Source organism: Grammomys surdaster, unplaced genomic scaffold, assembly GCF_004785775.1.
Source record: "Grammomys surdaster isolate TR1022 unplaced genomic scaffold, NIH_TR_1.0 752, whole genome shotgun sequence".
In the NCBI taxonomy this organism is placed as follows: Eukaryota; Metazoa; Chordata; class Mammalia; order Rodentia; family Muridae; genus Grammomys; species Grammomys surdaster.
In genome coordinates this window covers 5569349-5583873 of record NW_021605171.1, presented here as the reverse complement: position 1 = coordinate 5583873, position 14525 = coordinate 5569349, and the positions used below count along the sequence as shown (strand labels likewise).

The window sequence follows — 14525 nt, the reverse complement described above, 5'->3', positions numbered from 1 at the left end:
TCTGTGCCCAAGAGCACTGACCAGATCTTGAGCCTCAGCTGTAACCCCAGCAGCAACACCCACCCCAAACAGTTCTGACACAACCAAGATAATAGGAAAAACAGGCTCCAGTCAGAGACGGCGCATGTAGTATTAAGGAGATCCAGATGGTGAAAGGCAAGCACAAGAACATAAGCACCAGCAACCCAGGGTACTTGGCATCATCAGAACCCACTTCTCCCACATTAGAAAGTCCTGAATTCCCCATATTACCAGGAAAGCAAGAGTCAGATTTAAAATCACTTCTAATGATGAGGATAGAGGACTTTAAGATGGACATAAATGCTTCCGGTCCCAGGCGCTGTGGAAGCCGGGGGTTACTGTGCAGACATGGCCAAGTCCAAGAACCACACCACACACAACCAGTCCCGCAAATGGCACAGAAATGGCATCAAGAAACCCCGGTCACAAAGATACGAGTCTCTTAAGGGGGTTGACCCCAAGTTCTTGAGGAACATGCGCTTTGCCAAGAAGCACAACAAGAAAGGCCTGAAGAAGATGCAGGCCAACAATGCAAAGGCAGTGAGTGCACGCACAGAGGCCATCAAGGCCCTTGTGAAGCCTCAGGCCATCAAGCCCAAGATGCCAAAGGGCCCCAGTGGCAAACTCAGCCGCCTGGCTTTCATCGCTCACCCCAAGCTTGGGAAGCGGATTCGAAGCTACATGGCCAAGGGTTGTAGGCTCTGCCAACCAAAGCCCAAGGTTCAAACCAAAGCCCAGGCCAAAGCTCCAGCCCAGGCTCCCAAAGGTGCCCAGGCCCCTGTGAAGGCCCCATAGAAAAGGCTCCTGCCAATGTGAAGACCGATGGACTGCCGTGACACACCTACCCACACACTATTTGCAGATGACCAGTGTCCTATGCTGTTTTTACAAATAAACTCGAGGCAAGATCTGTTAAAAAAAAAAAAAAAGATGAACATAAATAACACTCTCAAAGAAATTGAGGAGAACACAGGTAAACAGGTAGAAGCCCGTAAAGAGGAAACACAAAAATCCCTGAAAGAATTACAAGAGAACACAACCAAACAGGTGAAGGAATTGAAAAAACCATCCAGAACATAAAAAATGAAAGTAGAAACAATAAATAAATCACAAAAGGAGACTACATTGGAGATAGAAAACCTAGGAAAGAAATCAGGAGTCATAGATGCAAGCATCACAAACAGAATACAAGAATAGAAGACAGAATCTCAGGTGCAGAAGATACCATAGAAAATACTGACACAACAGTCAAAGAAAATGCAAAATGCAAAAAGTTCTTAACCAAAGACATCCAGGAAATCCAGGACACAATGAGAAGACCAAACCTAAGGATAATAGGTATAGATGAGAATGAAGATTCCAGAATTAAAGGGCCAATAAATATCTTCAACAAAATTATAGAAGAAAACTTCCCTAACCTAAGGAATGAGATCTCCATAAGCATACAAGTCTACAGAATGCCAAATAGACTAGACCAGAAAAAAAATTCCTCCTGTCAGATAATAATCAAAGCACCAAATGTAGAAAACAAAGAAAGAATATTAAATGCAGTAAGGGGAAAAGGCCAAGTAACATATAAAGGCAGACCCATCAGAATTACACCAGACTTCTCACCAGATACTATAAAAGCCAGAAGATCGTGGACAGATGTCATACAGACCCTAAGAGAACACAAATGCCAGCCCAGGCTAATATACCTAGCAAAACTCTCAATTACCATAGATAGAGAAACCAACATATTCCACGAAAAACTAAATTTACACAATATCTTTCTGGAAACCCAGCACTACAAAGGATAATAGCAGGAAAGCTCCAATACAAGGAGGGAAGTTATACCCTAGAAAGAGCAAGAAAGTAATCCTCTTCCAACAAATCCAAAAGAATATAGCCACACAAACAATGCCACTGCTAATAACAAAAATAACAGGAAGCAACAATCTCCTCTCCTTAATATCTCTTAACATCAATGGACTCAATTTCCCAGTAAAAAGACATAGGCTAACTGACTGGATATGTAAACAAGACCTAGCATTTTGCTGCATACAGGAAACCTACCTTAGTGACAAAGACAGACACTGCCTTAGAGTAAAAGCCTGGAAAACAATTTTTCAAGCAAATGGTCCTAAGAAACAAGATGGAGTAGCCATTATAATATTGAATAAATTCAATGTTCAACTTAAAGCTATCAAAAAGGATAAGGAAGGACATTTCATATTCGTCAAAGGAAAAGTCAACCAATGTGAACTGTCAATTCTGAATATCTATGTGCCAAATGCAAGAGCACCCAATTTCCATAAAAGAAACCTTACCAAAGCTCAAAGCACATAATGCACCTCACACAATGATTAATAGTTGGAGACTTCAACACCTCACTCTCAGCAATGGACAGGTCATGGAAACAGAGACTAAACAGAGATACAGTGAAACTAACAGAAGTTATGAACCAAAAGGATTTAGCAGATATCTACAGAACATTTTACCCTAAAACAAAAGAATATACCTTTTTCTCATCACCTCATGGTACCTTCTCAAAAATAGAATATATAACTGGTTACAAAACAGGCCTCAACAGATACAGAAAAATTGAAATAATCCTTTGCATCCTATCAGATCACCATGGACTAAGGTTGGTCTTCAATAATGACAAAAAACAATAGAAAGCCCACATTCACATGGAAACTTAACAACACTCTATTAAATGATAACTTGGTCAGGGAAGAAATAAAGAAAGAAATTAAAGACTTCTTAGAATTTAATGAAAATGAAGACACATCATACCAACGCTTATGGGACACAGTGAAAGCAGTGCTAAGAGGAAAATTCATAGCTCTAAGTACTTACAAAAAGAAACTGGAGGGAGCACACACTAGCAGCTTGACAACACACCTGAAAGCTCTAGAACAAAAACAAGCAAATACACCCAAGAGGAGTAGACACCAGGAAATAAACTCAGGGCTGAAATCAACCAAGTAGAAAAAAAAAAAGAACTATACAGAGGATCAATAAAACCAGGAGCTGATTCTTTGAGAAAATCAACAAGATAGATAAACCGTTAGCCAGACTAATCAGAGGGCAGAAAGATAGTATCCAAATTAATAAAATCAGAACTGAAAAGGGTGACATAACAAGAGAATCTGAGGAAATTAAAAAAATCAGATCCTACTACAAAAGCCTATACTCAACAAAATTGGAAAATCTGGATGAAATGGACAATTTTCTAGACAAATACCAGTTACTAGTGTTAAATCAAGCCCAGATAAACCATCTAAACAGTTCCATAACCCTGAAAGAAATAGAAGTAGTCATTAAAAGTCTCCCCACCAAAAAAGTCCAGGACCAGACAGTTTTAGTGCAGAATTCTATCAGACTGTCACAGAAGACTTAATACCAATTCTCTATAAACTGTTCCACAAAATAGAGACAGAAGAACAGTACTCAATTCATTCTATGAAGCAACAATTACGCTCATCCCTAAACCACACAAGGACCCAACAAAGAAAGAGAACTTCAGACCAACCTCCCTTATGAATATTGATACAAAAATATTCAATAAAATTCTCGCAAACTGAATCCAAGAACACATCAAAACAATTATCCATCATGATCAAGTAGGCTTTGTCCCAGGAATGAAAGGGTTGGTTCAATATACAGAAATCCATCAATGAAATCCACTATATAAACAAACTCAAAGAAAAAAAACCACATGATCATATCACTAGATGCTGAGAAAGCATTTGACAAAATTCAACATACCTTCATGATAAAAGTCTTGGAAAGATCAGGAATCCAAGGCCCATACCTAATCATAGTAAAAACAATATACAGCAAACCAGTAGCCAACATCAAATTAAATGTGGTGAAACTTGAAGCAAGATTTCCACTAAGATCAGGGACTAGACAAGGCTGCCCACTCTCTCCCTACCTATTCAATGTAGTACTGGACGTCCTATCCAGAACAATTAGGCAACAAAAGGAGGTCAAGGGGATACAAATTAGAAAGGAAGAAGTCAAAATTTCACTATTTTCAGATGACATGATAGTATACTTAAATGACCCCAAAACTTCCACCAGAGAACTCCTAACCTGATAAGCAACTTTAGCAAAGTGGCTGTATATAAAATTAACTCAAACAAATCAGCAGCCTTCCTATACTCAAAAGATAAACATGCTGAGAAAGAAATTATGGAAATGACATCCTTCACAATAGTCACAAATAATATAAAACACCTTGGTGTGAATCTAACTAAGCAAGTGAAAGACCTGTATGTCAAGAATTTCAAGTCTCTAGAGAAAGAAATCGAAGCAGATCTCAGAAGATGGAAAGATCTCCCATGCTCATGTATTGGTAGGATTAACATAGTAAAAATGGCCATATTGTTGAAAGCAATCAACAGATTCAGTGCAATCTCCATCAAAATTCCAACCCAATTCTTCACAGAGATGAAAAGAACAATCCTAAAATTCATTTGGAATAACAAAAAACCCAGGATAGTGAAAGCTACTCTCAACAATAAAAGAAATTCTGGAGGAATCACCACTCCTGACTTCAAGCTGTACTACAAAGCAATAGTGATAAAAACTGCATGTTATTGTAACAGACCGGCAGGAGGATCAATGGAATAGAATACCCAGAAATGAACCCCAAAATCTATGGTCACTTGATCTTTGACAAAGGAGCTAAAACCATCCAATGGAAAAGGACAGCATTTTCAACAAATGGTGCTGGTTCAACTGGATGTCAGCATGTAGAAGAATGCAAATCGATCCACTCTTATCTCCCTGTACAAAGCTCAAATCTAAGTGGATAAAGGACCTTCACGTAAACCCAGATACACTGAAACTAATAGAAGAGAAAGTAGGGAAGAGCCTCAAACACATAGGCACAGGAGAAAAGTTCCTGAACAGAACACCAATGGTTTATGCTCTAAGATCAACAATCAACAAATGGGACCTCATAAAATTGCAAAGCTTCTGTAAGGTAAAGGACAGTGTCAATTGGGCAAAATGGCAAGCAACAGATTGGGAAAATATCTTTACTAATCCTACATCTGACAGAGGGCTAATATCCAATATATACAAGGAACTCAAGAAGTTAGACTCCATAAAATCAAATAACCCTACCTATTTAATAATGGGGTGCAGAGCTAAACAAAGAATTCTCAGTTGAAGAATTTCAAATGATCAAGAAGCACCTAAAGAAGTGTTTAACATCCTTAGTCATCAGGGAAATGCAAATCAAAACAACATTGAGAGTCCATCTCATACCAGTCAGAATGGCTTAGGTCAAAAACTCAGGTGATAGCAGATGCTGTCAAGGATGTGGAGAAAGAGGAACACTCTTACATTGTTGGTGGGATTGCAAGCTGGTACAACTCTGGAAATCGGTGTGGCAGTTCCTCAAAAAATTGGATCTAGTCTTACCTAAGGGCCCAGCTATACCACTCCTGGGCATATACCCTAACGATGCCCATATAACAAGAACATATGCTCCACTATGTTCACATGGCAGCCTTCCAGAGGCTGGAAACAACTCATATGTCCCTCAACAGAGAAATGGATTCAGAAAATGTGGTACATTTACACAATGGAATTCTACTCAGCTTTCAAAAATAATGACTTCTTGAAATTTGCAGGCAATTGGATGGAACTTGAAAATATCCTGAGTGAGGTAACTCAGTCACAAAAGAACACACACACATTCACTAATAAGTAGATATTAGCCCAAAAGTTCAGAGTACCCAAGATTCAATTCACAGACCATATGAAGCCCAAGAAGAAGGAAGACCAAAGTGTGGATGCTTCTGTGCTTCTTAGAAGGGGGAGAAATACGGGAGGAAATATGGAGACAAAGTGTGGAGCAGAGTCAGAAGGAAAGACCATCCAGGGACTGCCCCACATGGGGATCCATCCCATATACAGCCATATACAGTCATCAAACCAGGACCCTCTTGTGGGTGCTAAGAAGTACTTGCTGACTGGAGCCTGGTACGGCTGTTTCCTGAGAGGCTCTGCCAGAGCCTGACAAACACAGAGGTAGATGCTTATAGCCAATCATTGGACTGAGTGCGGGGTCCCAGGTGGAGGAGTTGAAGAAAGGACTGAAGGAGCTGAGGGAGTTAGCAGTCCCATGAGGGGAGCAACAGTGTCAACTGGCCAGACCCTCGCAGCTTCCAGAGACTGGACCACCAACCAAAGAGTACAAATAGAGGGATCAATGGCTCCAGCTGCATATCTGGTAGAGAATGACCTTGTAGGACGTCAGTGGGAGGAGTAGCCCTTAGACCAGAGGGTGTTCGATGTCTTAGTGTAAGGGAATACCGGGGCGGGAAGACGGGAGTGGGTGGGTGGGGTAGCACCTCATAGAGGCAGGAAAACTGGGGATGGGATACGGAACTTCTGAATGGGAGACCTGGAAAGGGGAAAACAATTGAAATGTAAATAAAATATCCAATAAAAAAGAAAAATATAAAGAAATGCAAAAATAATATAGCAATAGAGAAAAGTCATTTTTGTCGTTGTTGTTTACAGCAAAAGTACACAGGATTGTATGCACCTGTGCTTTAAAGGTGTGTCTTACAGAAGGGATGAGGAATTTGAAACTGCCACCCAAGATGTGCATACAGGGCGGATGGATCAATGTGTGCTAAGGATACTTGAAAAGAACAGGTGTATAAAGAGTCATCAGAATTGTGCTTTCTACCTGTAGCAAACTAGAAAGAGTCTGATGAGAAAGCTGCCTCTCTTGTATGCAGGTCAAAAAGCAATTCTCACCAGTACCTGAAACTTGATGCTGTGCTGGAGACTTATAGAGCATCCTTCTATAGTAGCCCCTACCTTCTACTTGCTTCATATCCCTTCATTCTCCTTCTTGTGACCCACCTGCTATTGACTGACCCTTGCCAGGTCACAGGGCTCTCTGTTTCTTCACAAGTTTATCATCTTTAGTCCAAATCATATAGAAACTTCGCTTCTTTCTCAGGTTTTCACTCTGCTTTAAATGTCCCCGTGGGCATTTAAAATTAGCAGTTGAATGATTTCTACTTTTAAAAAGTATAAATTAAAATCTCATCCTTGATGTGGGCCATACTCCAATCTAAATGTTGTTCTTACATTGAGATGTACATGAAAGGCTATGTGCCAGCCTAGGAGAGAGACTTCAGAAAAACTTAAACATGGCAACAACCTGATCCTGAAATTTTAGCCTGCATAACTGCAATATAAATTTCTGTTACTTAAGCATACAGGCTGTGGATTTTTTTTTTGTCAGCTGTAACTAATTAATGCTCACAAGTTAAATATATATGTGTAAAATAATTGAGTTACATTTTCTCTTATCTACATGTCAGTTTCCTCAATGCTTGTTTCCCTAAAAGAGATAGTAGAGCTTACTTATGTCAGCATAAAATTTTAACTATACTGAGAGAACACATAAATTTGATCTCATGGACAGCTTATGGAGGTAGTATTATGGTTCTACGTTTCCATGAAGCAATTTCCTTCTCTAGCTGAGAGCATTTGAAAGGGTGCTGACCACAGCATGTATACAATTGCCTTTGGTACAACAGCCTTAATGAGAAACTGATGTCTGTGTTTTCATCTCCCCACTGCATGGTGTCTGCCTCTTTCAGAGCATTGCAGCAATCATTTGCTTCTGTACACTAGTAACAGCATGCTCTCAACAATCACATTGCTGAGCAGTCTGTTATACTTGGTTTCTCATACTCTTCTTACTCTTTTCTTAATTGTGACATTTTTAATTCTTTGAGAATCTCATACAAGTATACAATGTAGTTTAATCATATTCACATGCCCACTGCTTCTTCTTACTCCCCCCACCACCTCTATCTTCTCCCTACAACTTCATGTCTTTTTAATTTTTTTATACCTGACTGATTCCAATTTGTGTGCAGGGCCATACGCTGGAACATAATCCACCTGCCATGAGCCTCACCCTCAAAGAAAACTCACTCTTCCTCCCCAGAGGCCATCAACTGCTAGTAGCTCCTCAGCTGTCTGTGGGGACATGTGACATCATGTCTAGTCCATACGGAATGTTGATTAGCTTGATCCCGTGCATGTCTTCTGCATGAAACCACAGTAGCTGTGTGTTCTGAAGATCAATAGTCCTGTCACGTCCATGGAATTGGAATTACAGTCTCTAGAGCCTCTATGTCATCTGGAAGAACATTGCAAGCTCTTAACCACTGAGCATCTCACCACCTTTCCTTTAATATATAGATATATTTGACCCTTAGGTAAATATATTTTATATTCTTGTAAAACATAATCTCACAAAGGACACTGATGTTTATAGCTGAGACAAATGTACATAACTCACGCATCTGAAGTTCATTCTGTCCCCTGGACAACTGTGCTCTAGACATTTCTGTTTTTATTTTATGTATGTGAGTACATTGTTGCTGTCTTCAGACACAACAGAAGAGGGCATCAGATCCCATTATAGATGGTTGTGAGCCACCATGTGGTTTCTGGGAATTTAACTCGGGACCCCTAGGAGAACAGTCAATGCTCTTAACCACTGAGCCATCTCTCCAGCCCCCAGCATTTCCTAAAACTTACCAAACTAAAATAGTAGGCAGAACGATTCAGTTAATAATTTCAGAATAATTTCAGTTAATTGTTAATTAGCTTTTAAAAAAGGAAATACTTCTGTCTTTCTGGCACAGCAACTACACAAGAGCTTACATGGCACAATGTGAGAATTAAGACATTTCTTCTTGAGTGTATTAAGATGAGTCTTCTTACACATCTATAAGGTGGAATAGGTGAGTGACAGAATTCATAAAAAAACATGACTATCAAAATATAACAAACAATAAGTTTAGACAATTATAAATTTTTTTAAAAGCAAGAGGCAGCATTTCAGCCACTAAATGCTCAATAAAAAGTATATTATAGAGGGTGATCCAAGAAAGTTGGTGTAAAAGAAAGCAAAAAAAAGGGCTGGAGAGATGGCTCAGAGGTTAAGAGCATTGACTGCTCTTCCAGAGGTCCTGACTTCAATTCCCAGCAACCACATGGTGGCTCATAACCACCTTTAATGAAATCTATTGCCCTCTTCTGGTCTTTGGGAAAACATGTAGGAGACTGCTGTACACATAATGAATAAATAAATCTTAAAAAAAAAGAAGAAGAAAGCAAAAAAAAAAAAAATGGGCCACTGGGATGGCAGATGACTCCATGGAAATATAGAGTCATAGCTCTGGGAAGAATAACATGTACTGACCCTGGAGCTGCCCTGAATAACTTTGGTCGTCTCATGTTGATATCATGAAGACTGTGATGGAAGCAATGTTAGCAGTAGTTAGGAACAAACCACACTGTGACCAGATCCTTGACAAATATTAACTTACAGCCTCCATGCACAAGTTCATGTGCTCTGAAGATGAACGCTAAACAGTTGAAATGAAAAAACTCATTTGCAACCTTTGTTTCAAAAAGCCATCGTCACCTTTGGGACTGATTGCCCAAGTGTTCCTATACCTTCAGGTGCTGATCATGCCAGGCCAAAGGCTCCTTTGTGAGGGATTTCGTGATTTGTTCAATGATTTGAATTTGATCCAGTGTTTTCATACAAGGAGATAAACACCATGAACACACAAAGTCTGCTCATCAAGTTAATGCTGCTACTGTGAGAATGTCAAAAGCTTTGGTACAGTATCTCCAGGCATTAGCATTTCCATATTTGGTTTGACATGCATTATAAAAGCCACATACTTATATTATCTGTTCACTCTCGTGATTTCCTCCAAAATATAGTATGATTATGCTATTTAGCCTTTACTGCAAGCAGGTAAGTGAAGGACTACAAACTATAGTAACCTCTTTCTACATATACCCATAAGTATGCAGTTTGTGTCAGGAATATTAATTCCGGTTCTGAAGAGCTTGCCCGGATTATATATGTATGCCCATGTATGTGCCCCACACTGTTGCTGGCATTGACCGTGGCTTGACAGTGAGCTCTTACGAGAGCAGATCACAAAGTCACCGGGCTGCTTCAGGTGTTTCTCAGGAAGTGATTTCCTCTGCCATGACATCTCTAGGTACTTGTCCAGATCCAGAAGTTCCAGTTTAGGAAGAACAAGCTGCAGCAGGACTAGGAGCAGAGGGAGTGGGGACTGAAGCCTAACGTCTCCTTTCACATTCTTAAGTGGGAAAGTTACAGACCTCCATGAATAAAAGGTCAAATTAGAGTTTTTATTAGCAGGCAATAGAGAGCTGGCCACAGCCCAAAAAATTCTCCACCCTAACGTTCAGGCTTCTTAAAGACAAAAACCACAGTCCCATCTTTGTCCAGTGCAGGTCAAGGAAATCTTGTAGCATTTGTGATGCAGAAAGAGAAGTTGTTTTGGTTATGTATGGGCCATGGGCCACTATGGTCAAAGTCATGTAAAGTTCAGAATGTACTGATAAATTAGATATGACTCTTTAGGACTTTGGTGATGAAAAAAAAAAACACCTGTGCAAACACAAAATGGAGTCAGGAAACAGTTGGGAAAAGATAACATTATCTCATTCACTTCTATGTATTATATATTATATATTGATTTCACATGGTTATGTATGTCACTTCATTATTAACATTGTCAAGTGTTTTCCCACTTTCCATTAAAACTTACAAGACTGCAGGGTATAGTGGCATATACCTTTCCTCCTAATGTACAGGAGGCAGAGGCAGGTAGATCTCTGTCAGTTTTGGCTACATGAAGCCTAGTCTATATGGTAAATAAATATCTGGTTATGTATATGAACAGCCAGAACTATGTAGAGAGACCTTATCTCAAGATATAAAATACAACAAACTATAACTTACAAACTTTGATTCTAGAATAAAGGTAGCTCTGGGGTCTTGGAATATGAAATTTGTTTTTCTTATAAAACAACAGTCTCTCTGAAGTGTACTTTTAGTTGTCCTTATCTTGCTTATTTCTGTTTGTTTTTCTTCTGTCTGAAAGCACTTAGGCCTTAAGAACCCCAACTGTCTTGTGTAAAGTAGGATTGTGATCCTCCATCATCCTGTATAAAGTAGGATTGTGAGCCTCCACCTATCATATGGAAGAGTGAAGAAAAATTCATATGAATTCTGTGATTCAAAAACTCTTGTGATGTTTTAATGTGTTCATTGAGAGAGAGAGAGAGAGAGAGAGAGAGAGAGAGAGAGAGAGAGAGAGACAGAGACAGAGACAGAGAAAAGGGGGGATTTAAAAGGGTTTCTGGCTAAAGCATTTTGGTACTTCATTTCCTTAAATGCTTTTAACACCTGAGAATAACATCATATTAAGCCATCTTATAAATAGATAATGTAAGAGCCTACCTAGTATGTATTATTACCAGGCTTAACCAAGAGATTCAAAAGAGATTTTCCACTAATTAGAACTGGATGTCAGAGGAATATAAATCATCTCTGAGGCCAAACTCCACTCTTTCTTATTATGTTACACTGACACAAAACTAGTTCATATAATTGGGAATGAATTCTAAATCTCCAATGAATTGTACAAAGATTGCTTTTAGTCAATGAACCAGATGTTTCGAAGTTGTTGTTTAAATTTATACAAAGTCTTGACAGAAGATGATATTGGCATGAACACAGAGCATGTGAAGAAGTTCACAGCCTCACAAATGCAAGCTAGAAGGACCTGGACATATGAGCCTTCATCACAAAACTGTTACAAATTAGATACTGTGAAAATAATAAACATTGGGAAATATGTAAATGGATTAAATTAAAAATTTTGCTCACTGCAGAAATAAGAGCATATTGTCTGTTAAAGATTATCCATTAGATAGGTATGGTGGAATGAATTCAGTGACTTTCAGAGAGGCTTTTTAGGGTGGTTCACACAGAGTTCCACACTGTACCCTGCATGCCCTAATTACCCTCATACTTCTCTATCATCACATAGACTTACTATGGAGTAATCAACTAAAATTGAAATGCTTCTTTCCAGTGTTTTATGATCTTTTCCATGTAACATTGATGTGACACCATTGTAGAAACCAGTCCTTTGAGCCAAACAGTTGCTATCTTCACCAAATCAGCTATGCCTGCTTGCAAGGGACCATCACCAGAATGCCCGTTACTATTGACATGATCCCAGGAAAGGAGTAGACAGGGATAGGCATTGGACCCCCTACCTGAGCTTCTAGAATCTCTGACCAGGTCTTTCCAAGTCATTTTAATGGAGTGCAGTTCTGCCCCAACACATGGACTCTGAGTCTAGCTAGAGATGTGTTAGAGTTCGTTGTGAGGGGAACCTATGCAGCAAAGGGGAAGCAATCATTCAGGCCAGGGGAAGACATTCTCATAAACTCTGAAGAAGTTTTACTCTGATTTGGGGACATATGCAGAGACAAGAGACATTGTCTCCTCAGGAAAGGAATTAGTTATCATAATAGGCACTAAGAAGAGTTTGAAATCATGATTGACAGCAGCAGTTTTACCAAATCACTATCTACTGTGGTTTCATCTGACCATCCAAAGCAGTGTGTTTTTAACTATTTCCCCTTTGATTAGCACTCATTATGTGTGGAGCATAAATAAAATGGAAGAAGCTCTTGAGAATTGATTGTAGAAATGGCTTGCCAAGATGTAAACGCCTCTGGTCTCTACTCCCCCAACATGGAGGATCTTGGACACAGGGAGTTAATTCTAAGTGACTTGAGGAGAAAAGTGTTTAAGAACTGGGGCACTAATTATACCAGTGAATCCCTTCCTTCCTCCCTCCCTCCCTCCCTCCCTTCCTTCCTTCCTTTTCTCTTCTTCCATTTCTTCCCCCTCTTCCTTTTTTCCTCCTTCCCCTCTTTCTTTCTTTTTTCCTTCCCACTCTCTTTGTCTCTCTTTCCTTGTTTCCTCCCTTCTTCCTTTCCTTTCTTCCTCTGAACAGAGAGCAGAGTTAAACTTTGAAACTAGAAAATAACTGGAAAGCCACACTTTAAACAGATGTGTGCACATGGCATTAATAATTTAATGCACCAAAACTGAAACCTCAGCATAACAGCAATTGGGAGGGGCAGGATGACACTTCTCCTTGAGTATTTACCATTGTTCCTCTGATTACTCTGGCTTTGCTTTGTGTGCACTATGACTTTATTCTTCTGCTCCATGACTCTGGTCATTGAAGTCATCTGGGTTACTCTGATGTAGCCATATGTCAGTTAATATGGTTCTTCCCAAACACTGATCTGTCACATGGTGACTGTCAGGCATGATTAAAGCCAAATAGACTACTTTGGGAAGCTTCTTCCAGAAACCTTGACACTGTACTTTGTACTAGGCAGTAGTTTTGTGGGACTAGAAACCTAAATCAAAGATGAAAGGGAGGGATTTAAAGCAGGGCATGGTTGCAAACACCTTTAATCCCCAGGCAGATTTCAACGAGCTCAAGGCTTCAAAGTAAGACTCTGAGGTTTTTTGGTTTTATTTTGTTTTTTTTTTTAAAGTTGGGTAGGAGGGGGTGGCGTTACTAGATGAAAGGAACTATGCAAAGAATTACAACTTTACTTACAAACTTACTTACAAACTTTACTTACAAACTTACTTACAACTTTACTTACAAACTTACTTACAAACTTACAAAGCGAGGGACAAAAACTGAAGGAGGGGCCGTCTGAAGACCTTTCCACCTGAGTATCCATCCCATGTGCAGTCACTGGTAGATGCTGATGTGGAAGTCAGGAAGTGCATGCTGATAAGAGCCTGATATGGATGTCTCCTCAGAGGTCTTCAAGAGTCTGACATATTCAGAGGCAGATGCTCACAACTAGCCATTGAAGTGATTATGGGGTTCTCAATGGAGGAGTTAGAGTGAAGACTGAAGGAGCTGAAAGGATTTGTGGCCCCATGAGGAGAGCAACAATACCAACCAACCACAGCTCCCAGGGTCTAAACCACCAGCCTGGGAGCACTTATGGAGGGATCCAGGGCCTTAGCTGAATATATAAGAGTGGAGGGCCCTGCTGGGCACAGGTGGAAGATGAGATCCTTGACCTCATGAAGGCTGGACGCCCCAGGGGGTGGGAGTTTTGAGGGTGGGGAGGTGGGAGTGGGGGGGTAGATAGAGGTTACATCCACAAAGAAGAAGGAGGAGGTGTGAGGGGATTGAGGGTTCCTGGGTGGGTGGGGGATGGGGTAAGGGGACAACATATGAAATGTAAATAAAACATCCAATAAAAAAATTAAAAAAAAAAAAAAGAATTGGAAGCATTGGAAGATTAGATGGTTTGGTTTTGTTTTCTAATTGACACAGAAAAGAAGCTGATTTTAAAAAATGGCTTCAGAATTAGGAAAAAACATTTCAAGCTACAAACTGAGATAAGAAGAGGAACATTTTAAAGTGTAAAACACATAGCATGCAGCAGTCTTGGTCAAATAATCTGCAAGGATAGAAGATTTGACATCCAGTCAGCTGAAATAAGCAAGGAAACACAAGCCACACACACACACACACACACACACACACACACACACACACACACAC

General features: G+C 39.8%; 1 pseudogene; it reads right to left on the bottom strand.

Annotated features, from left to right (window-relative positions):
* Positions 1–9336: 9336 nt before the first annotated feature.
* LOC114633857 overlaps positions 9337–14525 on the bottom strand; it is a 23181-nt pseudogene continuing 17992 nt past the window's right edge.